Raw genomic sequence first — 18,928 nt, 5'->3', positions numbered from 1 at the left:
ATGTTTTCCTAAACCTAACTGCGTTTTTTTTTTTTTTTTAAAAACGAACAAAACAGCAAATTACAATATACAAATATATAATACAATATACAAAAACAAACATATGTTACACGACACAAAACACACACACATATAATACATACACTATGTAGCCCCAAGGGACTATGAAGGCCTTCCAGCAGGCCTATATGATTTTAATTACATGATTTTGTCCCTCAGCAACAGCTCTTTCCTTCATTAGATGTATTTTAGTATATAATTAATATGCATTGGTGCAATAATTTATTTCAAAGTACTGCATTAATATCTGTGTTTTTGATCATAATAAAGACATTGCAATCTGTATTTTTATTATTATTTGTGTAATTACTAGAGTAGATGAAGTTTCATTATTTTCGGTGCGGTGTAACAAAAACTTTTTTGAAATGATGTTTTGTTACTTTTAGGCACTTGATAGATATTTTTATATCCATTCGAGGTTCTATTTTCATTTTTTACTAACCATTCTTCGTTTTTGATGATAAATTTATAAATTCTGTACATGTAGTTCTGTCTCAGTGTCAATATATGGCACTGTATGTTTTTGTTTTCTGTTGGAACATTTATTAATTCTCTTAATTTATTGTAAAGATTGTCTAGATTGCGTATGTTTTCATAATATGCTCCTCCCCAGACACATATTCCGTAATTTATATTTGAATAAACCCACGCATAGAAGATATCTTTCAAGAAGTTATTATCAACAATGTATTTAATTCTATAAATCACTCCTGAATACATTCTGAGTTTTTTTTATCATTTTTTCACTATGTATGTTCCATTTTAGGTTATCTTGTATAATTATTCCTAAGTATTCATAATTGAACACTCTACCCATTTCTTCACAATTGCATACTGATATAGTTTGAGATTGGCAGTGAGTGTGTAATTTTACGTGAATTTCTGTATTGTGATTCATATTTCTTGTTTTCGTGCACATAAATTTAGTTTTTTGTGTATTTATTTTTAATTTGGGTTTAATTAGCCAGTGATTTATTTTTGTTAGGTCTTTCTCTGTTCTTTTAACCAAACTATGTGTTTCCGTATCCTCAACATATAAAACTGTGTCATCTGCAAAAGATATAATGTTACCATTTAGATTTAGTTTACTCAGTTCATTTATGTAAATTAAAAATAGTATCGGCCCTAAGACCGATCCCTGTGGGACGCCTTTTTTAACTTCTTGAAAATTGCTAATTTTTTTCTCTATTATGACAGCTTGTCGTCTAGTGTAGTAGTATGATTTAAACCATTCTAACATATTTCGTCTTATACCGGCTGAATATAATTTCTTTGTTAGAATGTTTAGGTCCACATAATCAAATGCTCGTTTTAGGTCCAAAAAAACTATTATTGAATATTTATTTTTATTTATTCCATTGTTTATCAAGTCCGTTAATTTTAGAATTGCCATTTCTGTATTTTTGTTTTTTTGGAATCCATATTGATTGGCTGAAAAGAATTTTTGATGATTCAGGAAATTGAGCAGTTGGTATTTCATACACTTTTCTAGAATTTTTGAAAAAATCGGGAGAATCGAGATAGGTCTATAGTTGTTAGTATCATTGGAATCTCCAGTTTTAAATATAGGATGCACGAGGGAATTTTTTAGTTCAGAATAAAATACGCCATTTGTTATTGAGGAATTCACTAAATCCTTTAATACATCTATATGGTAGTGAGAGATAATTTTCATCATTTTAGGTGTAATTCGATCGTAGCCACTTGCTTTATTTTCTTTAATTTCTGCCACAATTTGTCTCAGTATATGACTTTGAATTTCGAGGTAGAACATGGAATTTATTGATGTGTTCTATACAAATACAATTATCTGCGTTTGCATAGACTGCTCCCATTTGGAGCTTTAGGTGTAGTGGGAAGTTGCCTGTGATTACCTGGAGTCCAAGCGTGGCTGTTGTGTCATAGGCCCCAGTTATTGTTAAAAGAAATTTTCTTTGTGCGCTATCTAGGGCCTGTGTTGTTTTTTTGGTTGGATGCTTATACCAAGCTGAGGTGCCATGGGCTAAGAATCTCTCGACTACCGTCTTGTAGATGGTGTTCCTAATTCTTTGTGAGATGCCCCAGGATTTGCCTGCTATTTTAGTTAGTTTAAAATGGAAGCAAGAGAGAGAGAGAGAGAGTCGCTTTTAGTTTGCGCTCATTGATGTGCGATTCCCAGTCAAGGTCTTTTTGTATGGTTACGATTAAATATTTGAGATTGTTTACACATTTAATATTTTTACCATTAATTTTGATCCTAGGGGGATATTTATTTTTTGTGAAACAGAGAAATTGTGTTTTTTCTGTTGAGATTTTGAGGTTATGTTCATTAAGCCAATTCGAAAAATAGTTAAGAATTTTAGTTGCTTTTGTCGCTAGCTGTGATACATTAACTAATGCTATCACAAAGGCAAAGTCATCAGCAAAGGCCTGGATATAGGCATCTTCCGGGAGGGGGATTTTTAGGGCTTGGCCACAAGATTCCACAAAGCCGACCCGCTACACGAACCCTGTGGACAGCCAATATCCTGTTTTCTAACCGCCAGGCCTTCCGGTGTTATGATTAAGACATGTCTATTTGCTAGGAGGTCCGAAAACATTGATTTAATGTTGTTAGGGAGGGGAGCTTTGGACAGTTCTGGGTTTATTGAGGAATAGGCCAGGTTGTTAAAAGCTCCTTTAATATCGATACTTATAAAGGCGACGTCCAGTTCTTTGCTCTTGAATTCGTTAATTTTAGTGAGTATTAGGTTGACGGCATCGTCTATAGAATTACCTGGCCTAAAGCCGAATTGAAGGTTAGAGTTATAGTTTTGAGATTCCAAGTGGAAGTTGAGTCTTTGAGTCAAAAGCTTTTCTAGACATTTACCTCCTATAGGCAAAAGGGTTATTGGACGATACGAGTCGATTACATCTGGTTTTTGGAAGAGTATTACTTGCCCTATCTTAAAAATGTTGGGGAATGTTTTTAGTTCGAGGCATTTGTTGAACAGCGCGAGGAAAAGAGTTGGGTATCGTTTGTGTCGATGCTTGATTATCGGGCCGTCAATATTATCAGGACCGGGGGCTTCGTTCGTGGGGGATAAGTCTTATAATCCTATCCACTTCGGCCGGACTGAATGGAGGGTCATTGTAGTTCGACGATGTCGTAGTGTTCGTGCTTTGTGCGGAGGACGTGTTAGGTGGTGTGGGAAAGAGTTTTTTCAGAATTATATTAGCGAAATCTCTTTGGGTTCCTTGCGCATCTTGTCCAAGAAGTTTGAAAAGCTGGGAGGGGATGGTGCTTTTGGATTTAACTGTTTTATATTGTTTACCATAAGGATTAAAAGCGTTATTGCAGAAGTCTCTGAAGGTTTCTCTTGTTGATTTACGAACTAGTTTATAAAATTTTGCTCTTTCACGTTTAAATATTATAAAAAGTCTGGGGTTTTCATCTGGGGAGGCTTTTTGTGTTCTAAGCTGTAGAGCTTTGAGTTTATTATGCGCGGCATTTACTTGGGGGTCCACCAGGAGGTTTTGATATTAAGTTTGGATGTTTTCTTTTAGAGACTTATGGCAAGCTTGGGAAATTAAGTTTTCCAACGCTTCGGTTTGGGCGTTGAGATCCTCCGATGTGTAGCAATTATTAATTAAAGTTATTAATTTGGGGATGTGTCGCTGAGATGCTTATTAAGTTTAGAGAGACCAAATTTACTTTTGAATCTTTTGAGTGAGATAGCGTTGGCAGAAATGTTAAGTTCTATCAGAATGTGTTTATGAAGGCTGGTTGAGAAGTCTGTTGTTATATATGTCTATTTAGACATTGCACTATTTCTGTGTTTGTTGAGAGAGTTAGGTCTGGCCAGCCTTTTTCGTCGCCATGAACATATGACGGTGGGTCTGAGTTTGAGTGATGTCCCCGCCAATGAATTGCTCTATCTCTTTGCCTCTACCGTTAAGCCTCGGATAGTTCCATAGCGGATTTTGCCCGTTTAGATCAGACCCGATCAGCGCTTGTTCCGGTTTGATTGCATCGAGGATAATTGCAATTTCAGCGAGTGTTTCTCGAATGCCACGAGTTGCCACGAATTGGGCAATGGAGACGTGGGTGACGAAAGTTTGAGAACCACTGGTCTATACTGTATGGTTAATTGAGCTCCTTTTTTTTGGAAGATATATCGTAAACGGATCCCAAATCTCAACTGGTGTTCATAATCCTCCTAAGTCTATTCCAAGTTGCCGTTTGTGCGGGCTACAACGTGAGACTCGGATTCGTGATATATAGGAGCCTGTTGGATATCACTCGAAATGGTTGGCTATACCATTCCCCTGATTTAAATCTCAGAGAACATGTGTGGGATGCTTTGGGGGAGAGGCTCTTCTACAAGCAAACATCCACAGAAGTACGCCCAAAAATCTATCAGATGTCCATCGAGGAATGGGTGCTCTTAGCCTAAGAACTGTTAAATGATCTTGTGTTGAGTATAAATTGACAGTATCGCTCAACCATTGCTCTGAAGAGAGATCATATTACTTACTTAAAAGTGACAGTTGTTTTACTTACTTAAAAGTAACTGTGACGTTTTTCAGTCTGTTTCTCTTTATTTTTTTGGTACCAAACAAGTGCTGTCTGTTTTATCTGTCCATTTCTCGCGAAAAAGACAAATTTATACTCAAGTTTTGCATGCCGATGTGCAAGGGCGTAGCGAGGGGGGACTTGGGTGTCTGGTCCCCCCCCCCGAAATGTGAGAAAATGACCGAAAAAGGGAAAAAGATGGCCAGATCTATTGTTCTATCACTTTGGTCCCCCCCGAAATGAAAGTGGTTCCCCCCAACGAAATTTCTGGCTACGCCCCTGTCGATGTGTGTAATTGGTATTGAGAATACTAAAAAATTGCAGAACTTTAGTAAGTTCTGTATCAAAACATATTAACCAGTAACTCCAAAAATTATTTTCATTTTCAGCATGATTTTTCAATCTATTTTGACTCCTTGTTTAAGAGAGGAATTACAAGCGCACTTTCAAAATTGAATCCACTAAGCTACTGACTAATAAAAAACGTTCAAGCGCACCATCAAGAAACGTAACAAATAAGGTAAAATAGGTAAAATACATTTTGTTCTGTTGAGCAACAGAAATTACTAGTTTTTTACTTTCAACCAGAAAAAAGTAAGAATGAAGATTTGATTCCTATCTCTCTGTAACATATACATTATTTTCTGCTCATCCACTCATTTCGATCATTTTTGTCGCAACACGGTCATTTTCTGCACATGAGGGCTAATTTGAGAGGGACCTAAAGTTTATAGCCGATTTTCTGTGCATCCAACATAAATATTATACGCATACTCGATTGAGAACAAATAGCTGGTGAGCACTGTTCCCCCTTCTGAGGTTTTTAAAGACAGTTTGCATCTTGTAATTGAAATTATGCAAGTGGAATGTGCTTCATCATATGGGCGAAGAAAAGAGATGGCAGAAAAAATGTGTATGCAAACAACTGAGAACTGACTCAAAGAATGAACAGCAAACATACAACCAGAAACTTCTTTCTACGTCTGCAGTCTCTGAATTTAGAAACTATCCGCCGACTCCCTTAAAACAACAAGGCAAGAGAAAACGTTTTTTGCCCGCTTTTAACTTACGGAAAAGAGACGTTCGACCTATGGGCTGTATTTTTGTTTCCAAATGCGTCAGCAGTAAATTAGGAGGAGATATTTTAGCTTCATATGTTTTGCTCTGAGAGAGCTTGTTGAATTGTCTGCAATATCCTTTCAAAGCAATCACTCGTAGGGTAATTTCTCTCTCAATAATAATAAAATAAGGTTTTTTTTTCGAAGCCAATATTCTTTCGCACTTTCCTTTGGTTTCCTTCCCTTATTAAACGGATACGTAAACACGATATGCCGTATGAGGTATGCGATGATATATTGCTCAACTCCATATAAACTTTATTAACATCCAACGTCATGAGAGTCTCTTAACACCAGAATTACTGAGCGGTCATTCTGATCGCTTTTCAAACTTTGATCGCTTGCTACATCTTCATTTTTCAACATTTGACAATCTTTTGAAGCAAAAAGTGCTTTTTTTCAAGTCATTCCGTTGATTTTTGAAAATTAATTTTACCTAGCATTACCGAGAGAGAGCGGTCATTTTGATCGCAGTTGAAAATTTCGTTGCTTAACCAGATTTTAAACGAACTACTATTAATGCATTTTTTTTTTGGGAAATAAATTATCCATTTCTTTTCTAAAAATAGGGTGTAGAATCGTTCATGTTTCGTTGCATTTCAGGCGTAAGCAAACATACAGGATGTTTTAAAAAAAAGATGGGCTGATTTTTAAACGGTGGTAAAAAGCATTGAAATAAACTATTTATGTCTTACAAATACTTGGTCGAAAATACAAAGGTGCTAGAGAGTGCCCTTGAGGGTAAAGCCAAGGAGGCGAATCACATTTCATTTTTGACCATGCATTTTGTTGCTGCAGGCCTAGGTCGATGTGCCAAAGGATGGACTAAGTGAGAATTAAAGTTGTACAGTGGTACAGGTCCTAGGTCCTGAGTATCATGTATTTTATTGGACAGAACCATTATTTTCCATATTTGGGCTCTTCTGGGCGGTGATCCCCACCCCATCACCTCTCTCTGGATCGGTGCTACGCATTTTGTGGTACAAAATTATTGTTCCATTTTTTCAGAAATTTTGTTCTATTTAGCTCGCACGCAAAATCTCTTAACTGCCCTAGCTGGGATGGGGTGGAGTGGAGAAGAGACATAGGTGGTAGAACACATTGCATTCATGTTACTTGAGCACTCAAGGATTTTTGTGAAGCATTCCCACAATAATTCATGAATATACAAAGCAATGCACGTACACATCCCCTTCGCATGCTTTGTTGAATCCATTATACAAGAGATGGCATCCCTAGCAACTCTCAATTGTTTTGCCTTATCGGAACCGTTGAGTTGGGGGGGGGAGGGTTCACTTGAGTGTCATGCAGCAACTTCCCTCCGGAATTCTGAAATAAATGAATGATAAGCGATATAAATTTGAAGAATATAAACTTAATGTTTCTTCACAGGGTTGGGAGCCCGGGGGGACCCATGTCTCCAAAAATCCACATACGACAGCATTTCAAGACAGGCAACCCTATTGCTTATTGTACTTGTTTTAATCCACAAATAAATCAACATTTACAGCTGTATCACGTATTTTAGAATAGTGGCCATTTTGATCGCTCAGTAATTCTTGGAGGGATGGAAATCTCGGTAATTCTAGTGTTTCAAACTTTGACTCCTATTTTAAAATAGGGTTAGGGTTGACAGGGTAAAACCGAATACAACCAGGCTCTGTTGCCTAAGCGACTTTAGCACAGTGTAGCGAAAAACGTGATCGTGTCGACAAAACTTCAAGCCGGTGGCCCGCGCGGGTGATATTTTTGGAAGTTCACATCGCTATATTTCGCGATTGTACTACCGTTTCTATACAATCAAGCGGTGCTTTAGCCCTTTTACAATAAGCGTTACTAAACGATCTTTTCTTGTTTTCCGTATCTGATCATCGAACACAGCGGTGCAAACAAGGTAAGTATTTCCACCACTGTTACGCGTTCAATTTCAAATGTGCAATCGTGCTATTTTCTCTCTCAATGCAATCCCCTAAACGATTTTATTTTTTAAACAAACAAATTTATACATCGAAAGCACGAACTGAAATATCCAAACAGCTAAAAGTAGATCACGATTTAAAATTTCTGAAAACGTAAAAGAAAATTATTGCATATTTTAGTGAAAAATTTCTCTAATTTATCAATGCATTTTTCGATAACAAATCGACAAAGACAAAAAAATTTTTGTGTGAAAAAAAATCATGCATGCTGATTATCGTAAACAGTTGTAAAATATTTGAATATCTATTCAAGTATCGAAGTAAAGATGTGTTAAAGAATTATGATATACAACATTATTGGTCTTGGGGTAATTTTTTAAACACATTTTTGTTATAATATTTAACTGATTTGTTTTATACATTGTTTTTTACTTATATTTTAATATAATGAAAATGTGATGTTCGTACACGCCACTAAAAGTTCAGCAAAGAAAAATTGAAAGGTTTAAATCATCTTTGGATGGGGAAATAAAAGTGATTTCATCGAGCTGGATACGGACCACAGTCTGATGCACTCTCTCTACCACCTACAATTATTCAGTTGAGGAGTTTAGGCCTAAAGCTGCTTCTTACCAAAAGTATACACTTTTAGTAAATAGCGCCGGAAATATTTTGCTTTTCGTACGAAAAATCGATCCACAAGGGGCACAATTTATAGTGTTAGAAAGTTTCCATTTCCTCATCGTCGTGATGGGAACCCGGCCTGTCATCACGGGTGTTATCTCTTATTTCATGAACATGTTGAGCACACTTATGAGAGGGCCGGAACTGGAGGGAGGGAGACGCAACACACTGCCCTAGGCGGAAAAATTTAGGCGGTGGCAGTTTTTTTTTTTGGTGGGAACAAAGAACACCGTGTTGTGAAATTACCGAATTTTAAAGTTGTAGAGCGGCAAAAATCTTAGTTATATACGGCCTGCTTATGATAAATTATATTCTATGATGAGAAAAACTGATAATTTCATACTTTTAACTAATCAATTTTTACCGGTTGTCGAGGTTAGTATGTCTTTAACCCTTTATTTTGCACATGACAATGACGTACAGTTATTTAAAAACTGAAATTTATTTTATTGGTCGTACACATAAGAAAATGAAGGAATTAACTTTTTATACAGTCCCCGTGTGCTCAAAAACCTAATTAGAAAGTTGTTACCCTGTCTCTCCTAATGTCTACAAAAGACATTCTACGTATCTAAGTGAAATATTCACTGAGATATTTGAATTAGGCCGGGATTACAATATAAAAGTTTCATAAAAGTTCATTTATAAAACTTGAAAAATGCAACCAATAAGGGCATTGGTTGCATTTGCACGAATGAAAGACAGAAAAGTTGGAAAAAACAGCGTGAAATGCGGGTAATGTCGGTATTGTAAAGAATATATGAAGTCGCAAAAATTACCCCTGTAGAAAACACAGCAAACAGATTTCAGGATCCAAAGATGCCATAGAATTTTCTTAATTCATTATGAATATATCTGTACATTATAAATATTTTTAGCTAATAGTTAATAATTAAATTTGACCGCAAAAGTCACCCGTCTTTCGCAGCCAAATGATGATAAGTGTGTAGGAGTCACAAGGAGTCAAAAGTGTGTAGGAATTCTCGGAGCAATCAATTTTTCGCATGACTTTTTTTTCCCGTGCTAACCCTTGAAAAAATTTTAGAGGATGGCTGTGTGTGTGTGTGTGTGTGTGAACTATAAAACAAATTAATTACCGACCCGTTCTTCAAGTCCTAAGTATCTGCATAATACTTCGCGAGACCCATCAGGGTTAGCATAAATAGATCATGCTATTAGTTTTACCAGTTTGAGCCAATTTGGAACTATTCCATTGTGTGCTTTCTTCCTCCCTTCAGATTATATTAACAAAACAAAGTCTAGGATGAGTCAATCTATTTTTTTTCCTACAACCGACTGTGGTGACTCACTCAAGTTAAATAATTTCATTACTAGAACAAAAAGAACTTTTTTTGCTTATACAATATTGTCGTTGAAATATTTTTAATCCTTCATTAATTATCGTATTTTTAAGGAACAAGCGTAACATTAGCATACTCACTACAGAGGGAAAAAGTGAAAAAAAGAACGTTTTAATTGTGTGCGTTCTTTTTCCTAAACAAAAATTAACGCTTGTGCCGTAAACGCTAAAATTATGTATTAAAGAACGTGATCACAGCGTCGCTTATTCCGAGATATACAATAATCGTCACTATTTAAGGAGTCGTACTTTTAAGCATGGCGAAAACTATACTCTTAGTAGAAACGTCTTTAAAAATATTATTTAGAAATTGATTTATTTCAAATCTTTTACACATACTGTATTTTTGATTGTATATGCTTTCCTATGTCAGTAGGATATTTTCCATATCTTTAATACTTAAGTTTTTGCACACATGTTCAAAAAAAAGAGCATTAAAAGAAGCTTTTGCGCATAATAAAATAGCATGACGTCAATGTTAATTGAATAAAAATATTTATTTAAGATATATATACAGTAAAACACCTCTTACCGGACACCCCTCAGATGCAGTCACCCGTCTTTTGTGGCCAAATAATAATTTCCCATTGTATAATAAAAGTATGCATTTCAAACCCCTTATTAACGGTTACCCCGGTTTTACGGATGAATTTTATTGTCACGGTGGTGTCCACAAAAGAGAAGTTTTACAGCATATTAAGAAAACTGTTCAGTTCATGGAATGAAGCAAAAGACAGATTTCTTTGACTCAAACTTAATTAAAATTAAATTTTGAATTAAAAATTTTTTGAATTTTGAAATTTAAAATTTGAGTTTTAATTTCCAATTAAAGGCAAAGTAAAGATATGTAAAACTTGACACTGGCATAGGATAGCATACACAATCAAAAATATGTGTAAAACATTTGAAATAAATCAATAATTAAATAGAGAGAGAGAGTATTTTTAACGATTATTTCTACTAGAGCATAGTTTTCACCATGTTTAAAGGTATGAGGGAGAAACATTTAAGAGACGTAGTTTTGTATAGGTATCACAAGAATAGAACTTTTTAGGTTTTTACCATTCTAGGGTTAAGTGTAATGAAACGAATTTCTGAACAGCTCTTGTGTGAATAATTTTTTTTTATTTTCCTTGAGCTTGTAAAAACTGAAGTCATCGGTGAATGAACAACATTTTTTTTTCTTGAATTTCGGGACACCGTGGATAGTTGAAAATTATTTTCGTAAATCGTTTGTTACTATTTTGAAACACTGTAGAACCGGAAAATAGGTCTAATAAAACTCGTAAAATATTTGTAAAATTCAGTAGAAAACAAATACAGTCAAATCCCGTTTTAACGAATACCGTTATAGCAAAATAATCTCGTTTCAACGAATACCGTTATAGCAAAATAATCTCGTTTCAACGAATACCGTTATAGCAAAATAATCTCGTTTCAACGAATACCGTTATAGCAAAATAATCTCGTTTCAACGAAAACTTTTCTAATCCCCAGATAAGTTTACATAGGAACAATGCAAAAACCTGGAATTCCTTTATAACGAAGTGATTTCTCAGGTTTTTTGGAGTTCGTTATAACGGGATTCGACTGTATTGGATGGAGATGGAAACCCTTTTTTTAAGGTCAGACATGGCGGAGATGCGTCAGCGTCAAATGCGGTGATCTAATGTAGATGCGTATATATGAATTGACATCTTCATCATCATACCCCCCAATCGTCATCGTGTGCCCCCAGAATTTCAAGTCTATCTCCACCTATAGGAGTATGATAAAGACAGTCAAAAAATGATGAATTCTCGACTACAATCCCCGTGTGCCCAAAAACCCAAGTAGAAAGAGTTCTTGTCCTGTCTCTCTTGATGCTAACAAAAAAATTCCATGTTTCTAAGTGCAATATTCGCTAAGATATTCGAAAAAATGGAGGAAATTTGGAAAAAAACAGCTCTAAATGCGGAAAAACCGTTATACCCGCATTTAACGCTGTTCCTTCCCAAATTTCCTCCGTTTTTCGAATTCGAATATCTCAACGAATATTACACTTAGAAATGCATTATTACTAATGTGTATTTTGTTGGCGAGACAGACTCTGGGTAGTAATTGGGGATTACCTTGTAGTTGGGTTTTTGGGCGTAGGGTGTCCATTATAAAAGTATTTTTTTTATTTTAATAACTATATAACCACTTGTGAAACACGAATGACATCTGATTACTACACGATATTTGGATACCTTTTCCTAACTGGAAGTATAAATGTAGGATCAACGGTTCGCCAGTAAAATGCCATACCCCCTGCATAGGCGTACACATAATTTTCTCTGGGGGGGGGGGGGTTCAAAATTTTTTTTCTTCTGAAGGGGGGTTTACGTTTTTTCCTGCACAATAACACTATAATCTCGGCTCTGGGGGGAGGGTTTAGAACCCCATACCCCCTTGCGTACGCCAATGACCCCCTTTTTGCTATGCACCTTGTATATGAATGTGGTTAAAAAACGGCTTACCCACATTTATTTTATTCGCTGAGATATTCGAATTCTAAAATTCTAAAAACGGGGGAAAGTTGGGGAAAAAACAGCATTATATGTATAAATGCAGGTAAAAAACGGTTTACCCGCTTATGTATATGCCCCGTTCACACGTTCAAATATTGTGGTAGCATTGGGAGTTCTAGCACCCACTTAGCGACTTTTTTGCTTCGTAAGGAAAGAAATGGAGAGTAGTCATTGGTGTGAAAATTCTTGAAGCGGATTTTAAACTCGCTTTTTCTATTGAACGGGGCTATATATAATGCTATTTTTTCCCGAACTTTCCCCCGTTTTTTCAATTCGAATATATCAGCGAATACTGCGCTTAGAAACGTGGAATGTTTTTTGGCATCAGTAGAGGCAGGGCTACAATTCTTATTGAGTTTTTTGGCAAGAGTGTTCATATGAAAAGTTTTTTTTTTTTTTAATTTTAATAACTGTACAACCCTTTGAAACATGAATGACATAATTATGTGAGTACTACACGTTATTTGGATACTTTTTCTAATTGGAAGTGTGCCTCTAAGATCAACGGTTCGACAGTAAAATGCCATACCTCTTATTACCTACGCACCTTCTATAAAGAAATGGATTTATAGGTGAGGTAAGATGAGTGGCTGTAGTTTTTAGCACAGCCGCTGTGGTGGTCGAGTGATCTTAGTGACGGACTCGCATCGCGAGGACCCCAGTTCAAACCCCACAGTGGTGGTCGGCTGAAGTTGGTTTTCTGCGGTTCCCAACTCCAGAGCGATCTCCCAGTTAAAAAGTTTCACTGCAGAGAGCAACAGCCCTATAAAGGTATAATTATTCATTCCTAACACTTCACTCACTATGAGTTGAGAAAAAACTCATAGTTAAGAAATATGATAGCAGCACTACGCATAACAAGCTTTACACAGAAACAAACTTCACGATAGATTCACTATACGTACACACACATTCCAACATGTATCAATTCGTTAGAAGGTCCGCAGAGGAATATGGAAGAGGTGCATGTCTGGTTTGGTAGTAGTAGTTTTTAGCACAACGTGAAGTTATTTATGTTGCAATAACCTTCTACAATAAATGTACCCCTTAACAATGCACGCAATTTCCCGTGAAAGAAGGGTTATGAATAGAGCCCGGAAGAGTTCTGACAAAATGCCTATTTTTGGCTATTTTCGAACATTTTTTTGTATAAACTTTTTTTTCTCCTGTCATAATTGCTTATTTTAAGCTGTTAGTAAATTTCAGAAGCCATATTCGGTAGAACTTGGATATTTTCAGCTTGGAGAAATTTTACAAGACTTGATCTTTTTAAAATCTCTGACTCCTAGTATTAATTATTATCAGTAAGAACCCCCCAGCCCCGAACTTCCAGTCTCATTTGAACGCGAATTGGTGCAAGTGCTTGAGAGTTTTCTCTTCTGTGTGCTGCCCTGCATTAACTTTTCTTTGGCCGGATGTATTAGACATGAATGTTTTTGTTTCAGACAAACGCGCAGCTATGTATGAGAGAAGCTGAGAGTCGTTTTTGTTTCCTCCTTGTAAACACATCTTGCTCATGCATTGAATTTTCCTCCTAATTTGTTCCTCTCTCTATCATGCTTTTGATAGCACTGTACAGCAGCGCCTCGATAACTCGACATTTATTATTATTTTAGGTGACATAATACTAAATTCAATGGGGAGAAACCTCTTTAATTCGACACAAGACAGTTAAACCACGCTTAAGTCGACTACGATTTACATTTTGTTATCACAACTAATTTTTCGAAATTGCCCGTAGTTTGGCCAGTTTTTTCACGATATTTCTGTCGTATATTTCAACAAGTCTTCGTTTCCTTTTTTTTATCGCTTGTTGGTCGAAAATACTGTACTTTCTCATACCTTAGGGGCGTAGGGTCATTTTACATTTTTTGGAGCCTGGAAATTCGACCTGTGGACTACGAAAAGCACGGGTGATAGCTGAAATTTTTGAGCGAGACAAGGTTGAATAAGTTAAAAAATAGTTTTTTTTAGATCGAAATTTTTAAGTTAAAAAAATGAAAGCTTCTTTAAATTTCGGCAATCGCACTGCTCATTTGCAAATACCTAATGGATATTTCGATAAACTGATGCTTTTTTTTTACCATAATTCGACATTATTGGGAATCCTTTCGTAGAAAATTGCAGATAATTTGTTTTGTTAATTTATAGATGATGGAATGGCATTGTTCAACTATATGCATACAGTAAAACCCCTCTTGATGGACACCCCTCAGATGCGGTTGCCCTTCTTTTACGGCCAAGTAATAATTTCTCCTTGTACATTTATAATAAAAGTATGCTTTTCAAATCCCTGATCAACGGTCACCCCTCTTTTACGGACGAATTTTTTTGTTTCTAACGGTGTCCGCAAAAGAGAGGTTTTACTGTAAGTGCATATACATGACATAAATGATGTTTAAAAATTGTGGGGGGGGGGGGCGATAAGATCAAATAAAACCTCACTAACTTGGCATCCAATTAATACAAATACAAATACAACGCCACAACAGGCAAAATGCCCAATTAAGTCAGCATGTTCATCGATACTTTTGGGGTGCCGAGTTATCGAGTTTACTCTGTAAATGTATAGTGATCTAGCAGTGTCCCAAGCTGTCATCAGTTGACGTTTTGGCTCACCCAGGCCCTGCAGGAGTTGAGAGATTCTGACACTGTGGCAATTTTATTTTTTCACACCACAAACAACCAGTCAATTATTTTAGATATTTAGTATTCGACTGAATTGACTAGAGACGCCATCAGGGTCGTGTGGCAGGTGCAGCCCCACAATAATTTCCTCTACGGGCTTTTCGTCTGGTATTGCTGGCACTGGAATCAATAGGACCACAAATACTTTATTTTTGGCATGAAATCAATTTAATATTGAAAATATTGCAGTTATTACAAGCTGTAATTGAAACGGTAGACGGAGTAAGTGCAACCAATTTTTAACCAGTTTTTGGACACTTGAATATCTAGGCTTTTAGTTATTTTTCCTTTCTTCCAACTAATTACAGATGCATTTCTTTTAGTGTTCAGTTTACGCATTTCTAGTGCTTTTTTGCACGAAGTGCCGAAACTTCCGGGTTCTAGTTATGAACAATCACTAGATTAGACCGCGGTTCTTTTAACTGCCGGAAAAGTAACGTGAAATACGAGTGATATACAGAATTTAAGCAACCATGAAGAAAATAATTCACTAGTTGCATACCACCAGTGAAAACGCGTGTTTTCGTGAAATTTGTGCTTTTATCCAAAGGAAATAAGTCAGTGACGAAGCAACTAAGCTAAGATTATATTTAATGAGGAGTACTTTTTTCATCGTTTGCATACAAATTAAGTATATGGGGCACATTTTTCGCTGTTTTCACTCTGTTGCTTAGTCTAATATACGGATGGGACATTTGAAGCCGGTTATTAAGAACACCATTAAACACTGAAGCAGTGATAAACTTCAGTCAAACCGATAGCGTTCGCTTCATTTCCGAAATGATTCTCGAGTCAACGTTTAGAAAAACATGGCACGAATTGCCATGCACCTTATATGAATGAGAGGGATAGGTATAGAGACAGTGATGTATGAGCCGGGGGTGTGTGAGTGCACATTATTTTATAGTACGGAGCTCGAGCGCATCTAGAATTGATTCAGAAATCGAAATTTCCTGCATAGAATTTTAACCGAAAACCCTCGGGTCTAAAACACGGGCGATGCCCCTGGGTATAGTGACGGTGGCTGCATGTGAACCGCATCTTTTCCTGGATTCTTTCGCGGTCTATTCACAGTCTGGACGAAAAGTTCGCGTATTCGCAAACTAGATATATGATTACTGCAATCAACTGACCAGTGCTCTTACGTTCTTCGTATATCTATCACTGATTTCAATATTGGCATAAGTGTCTAAAGGTATTTTCGATTAATGTATTTTAAATTGTCGTAGGAATTTTCCTTCTCAAACTAAAGTCATGTAATTTAACCGTTAAAAAGTTCGCTTTGCAAAAAAAAAATAAAGTGTTATGGTTCATGGTTAAACGTAGAAAGTTGTTCAAAGCTTTCTTTCTGGCTATAATATTCACGATTATCAAAAGTCAAAACACGTGTCATGATATATACGAAAAGATAAGAGTAATCTTGGAATCTGACGATTTTGCTTTTAAAAAAATCCATGTTTTTTTAAACTATGATATTTCGTATTGAAGACAAATTTGAAATGGCATAACATATAGAATAATACGCCTAACTATGTCTAAAAAATTATGAACTGAAACTGCTTAGTTGACTTTTTGAAACAAACATATTTGCATCGTCTCTCTAAATTTACTACCTGTACCTTATTACCATTCATCGATGAAAAAACGGGGTTTTACGTGTTGTATATAAGTAGATTCTTCCGCGCTCGAAGATAATAGACACTCGCGCCGTTCGTGGCTTATTCTACTGCGTATGCAAATAGTTTAAGGCAAGGGTTTTCAAAGTGTACATCGCGGCTCCTAGGAGCATCACTAACCTTTGTCAGGGGCGTCGCAGTGAGTCGGTGATATCGATGTATAAGGGAATCACGGGTAAAAAAAGTTTGAGAAACATTCGGTTAAGGAAACTGATATTACTCATTAAGATGCGGACCATTGTGATCGTAGCGTAAATACACGATTGTTAGAACTAACTTACTTTATTAATATTATTGTAATTATTTTACACACACACACATGGAAAAAATATAGGGTCACTGATAATTTAATTTAAATTCCGTTATGAGCCGTTTATTTGTCGAATCCTTTAGCTGAATGAATGCTAAAAAATTTGAGAAAATTGCTTTTCAAAGCTCTAATGAAAGAAGGAATTCAAGTTGTAGAGCGATTCCTATATAATATTTTTCGACTCACAAATGGGGTATTGCGGTTATGTCAACAAAATATGTTGTTATTCCCCCATTTCGAGACGACCATATTTTTCCCACCAGTAATCCTAGTTATCCCACAGTTAGTACACGATAGCGTTAATTTTTGGAGGAAACGTGCTACTCCTCAATTAATCACGTTAAATGATTACCGCTATGTTAGAAAGCCTGCTTTCTATTTTTGAAGGATGTGCGCGAAAACATAGAAGAGAGGCTCATGAACGAGCCTTTCCATTTTAAATTATTCACGTGTAGTTCATATGTACGAAATATGACTTAACAGCATTACTGCTGATTAGAAAATCGACTGATTTGTGAGAAGACTGAAATCTCCACGCAATATACACATGGTGCAATGAAGCATTGTTAAATGAAATATAGAACTGTGCCGTGATACTTAGAGAATTTAAACTGATGATAAGCTGTGGGTGTGTCTTCCAATTGCATCATCAGCAAATTTGTGGTATTGATTATGGAGAGAGTTTCTCGTTTCTGCTTCACGTAAACTTTATCGCTCTAAACACCAGAGCTGGTGTTTCGAAATGCTGTCTGAAGTTAAAAGAATCAAACAAATTCCAAGTTACGATAGACAGAGTAATTGATCTTTTGCCAACTATGCTTTGGCTAAGCAGTTGAGTGGTAAAATCTTTTGAGACATCAGGCGCCATTCCTGCTTCTTTTGCTGACAATCGGCAACGGAGGGGGGGGGGGATTCCTCATCCCACATACTATATCATTAGAATACGCGAACTAACTCGTACAATATAAACACAAAATTCAGAACAACCACCAGTCTGTTGAAAAATAGAAAGACGTTCAACCGTCGAATATGTTCGAACACGCAGTAATTAGATTCGAATCACACAGACAGTGCCATCTTGAAATCACCATAGCCCCCAAGAAAAATAGTGTTCTGGGGCCTCCCTTACCTGAGTGGAAATTTACATTATTCCTCCCAAAAATCATAGTAATTATCATGAGAGCCACGAGGCCTCCGGGCCGTATCCAGATAAGCCTATGTGTTAAGACAGTCCTGTGTACAGTATATATAATTTTTTTCTTTGTGTTCTCAATTATCTATCTATTTTATTATTAAAGAGGGAACATTTTTATGCTCATACTTCAAATACTTTTGTATCAAAGAAAAAATGGGAGCGGTATAGTGTCCTGGTCGATAAAATACTTTCCTACAGCAGGGCTGTAACTAGAATTTTTGTGGAGGTGATGGCAAATATGATTTTATCGCCCCCACTACTGTAAAATTTGATGATTTTATAGTGATGTCTTTACTCTCTCCTAAAATTGGCTGCCCGGGGCAGTTGCCCCCTTTGCTCCCCTCATAGTTAGTATTAAAAGATGTTCAGAAATGTTGTTCGAGTTCAATATACTATTCGTCCTTCTAAGGAAACTTTCAAGAAGCAGAGGTTCAACAGAAACGGCAACAAGATGACTGCAGAACATATCGCTACCGCAAGAAGTTTTCACGGAAGGTTAGCGCACCAACCTTCGGTGAGATATATGAGGAAAAAAATTCAAACGCTGCCGTTCAGATTCTACAGCAAAACGTAGGTCTTGGTCAAATTAGCCCTCGTGTGCAGAAAATGACCGTGGTGCGACGGAAATGGTCAATAATCGAAAAAAAAGTGACTGGTAATGGAAAAGAATTTTCATTTGCCATGAAATTCAAAAGCAAAATTACCTACTACGAAGCGGATGAATGAGAAAAATTTTCACCGAGAATATATTCATATAGGCCCTAAGAGAATGAATCGAATAAGTGATGATGTTGCAAACATTCATTCACGTAGAAAGTAAAAACCACCGTTT

The 18,928-nt window shown here is 36.3% G+C and overlaps 1 protein-coding gene across 1 annotated transcript in view; it reads right to left on the bottom strand.

Annotated features, from left to right (window-relative positions):
* Positions 1–18,928, bottom strand: part of LOC149080238 (TWiK family of potassium channels protein 18-like) — a 31,490-nt gene that overhangs the window by 10,962 nt on the left and 1,600 nt on the right. The window lies entirely within an intron of this gene.

The sequence above is a fragment of the Pholcus phalangioides genome, unplaced genomic scaffold (assembly GCF_987345545.1).
Source record: "Pholcus phalangioides strain wild (caught in Gottingen) unplaced genomic scaffold, Ppha-v1.0 ptg000011l_1, whole genome shotgun sequence".
In the NCBI taxonomy this organism is placed as follows: domain Eukaryota; kingdom Metazoa; phylum Arthropoda; class Arachnida; order Araneae; family Pholcidae; genus Pholcus; species Pholcus phalangioides.
Note: the sequence above shows the minus strand (reverse complement) of the source record. Positions and strands in the feature narration are given on the sequence as shown.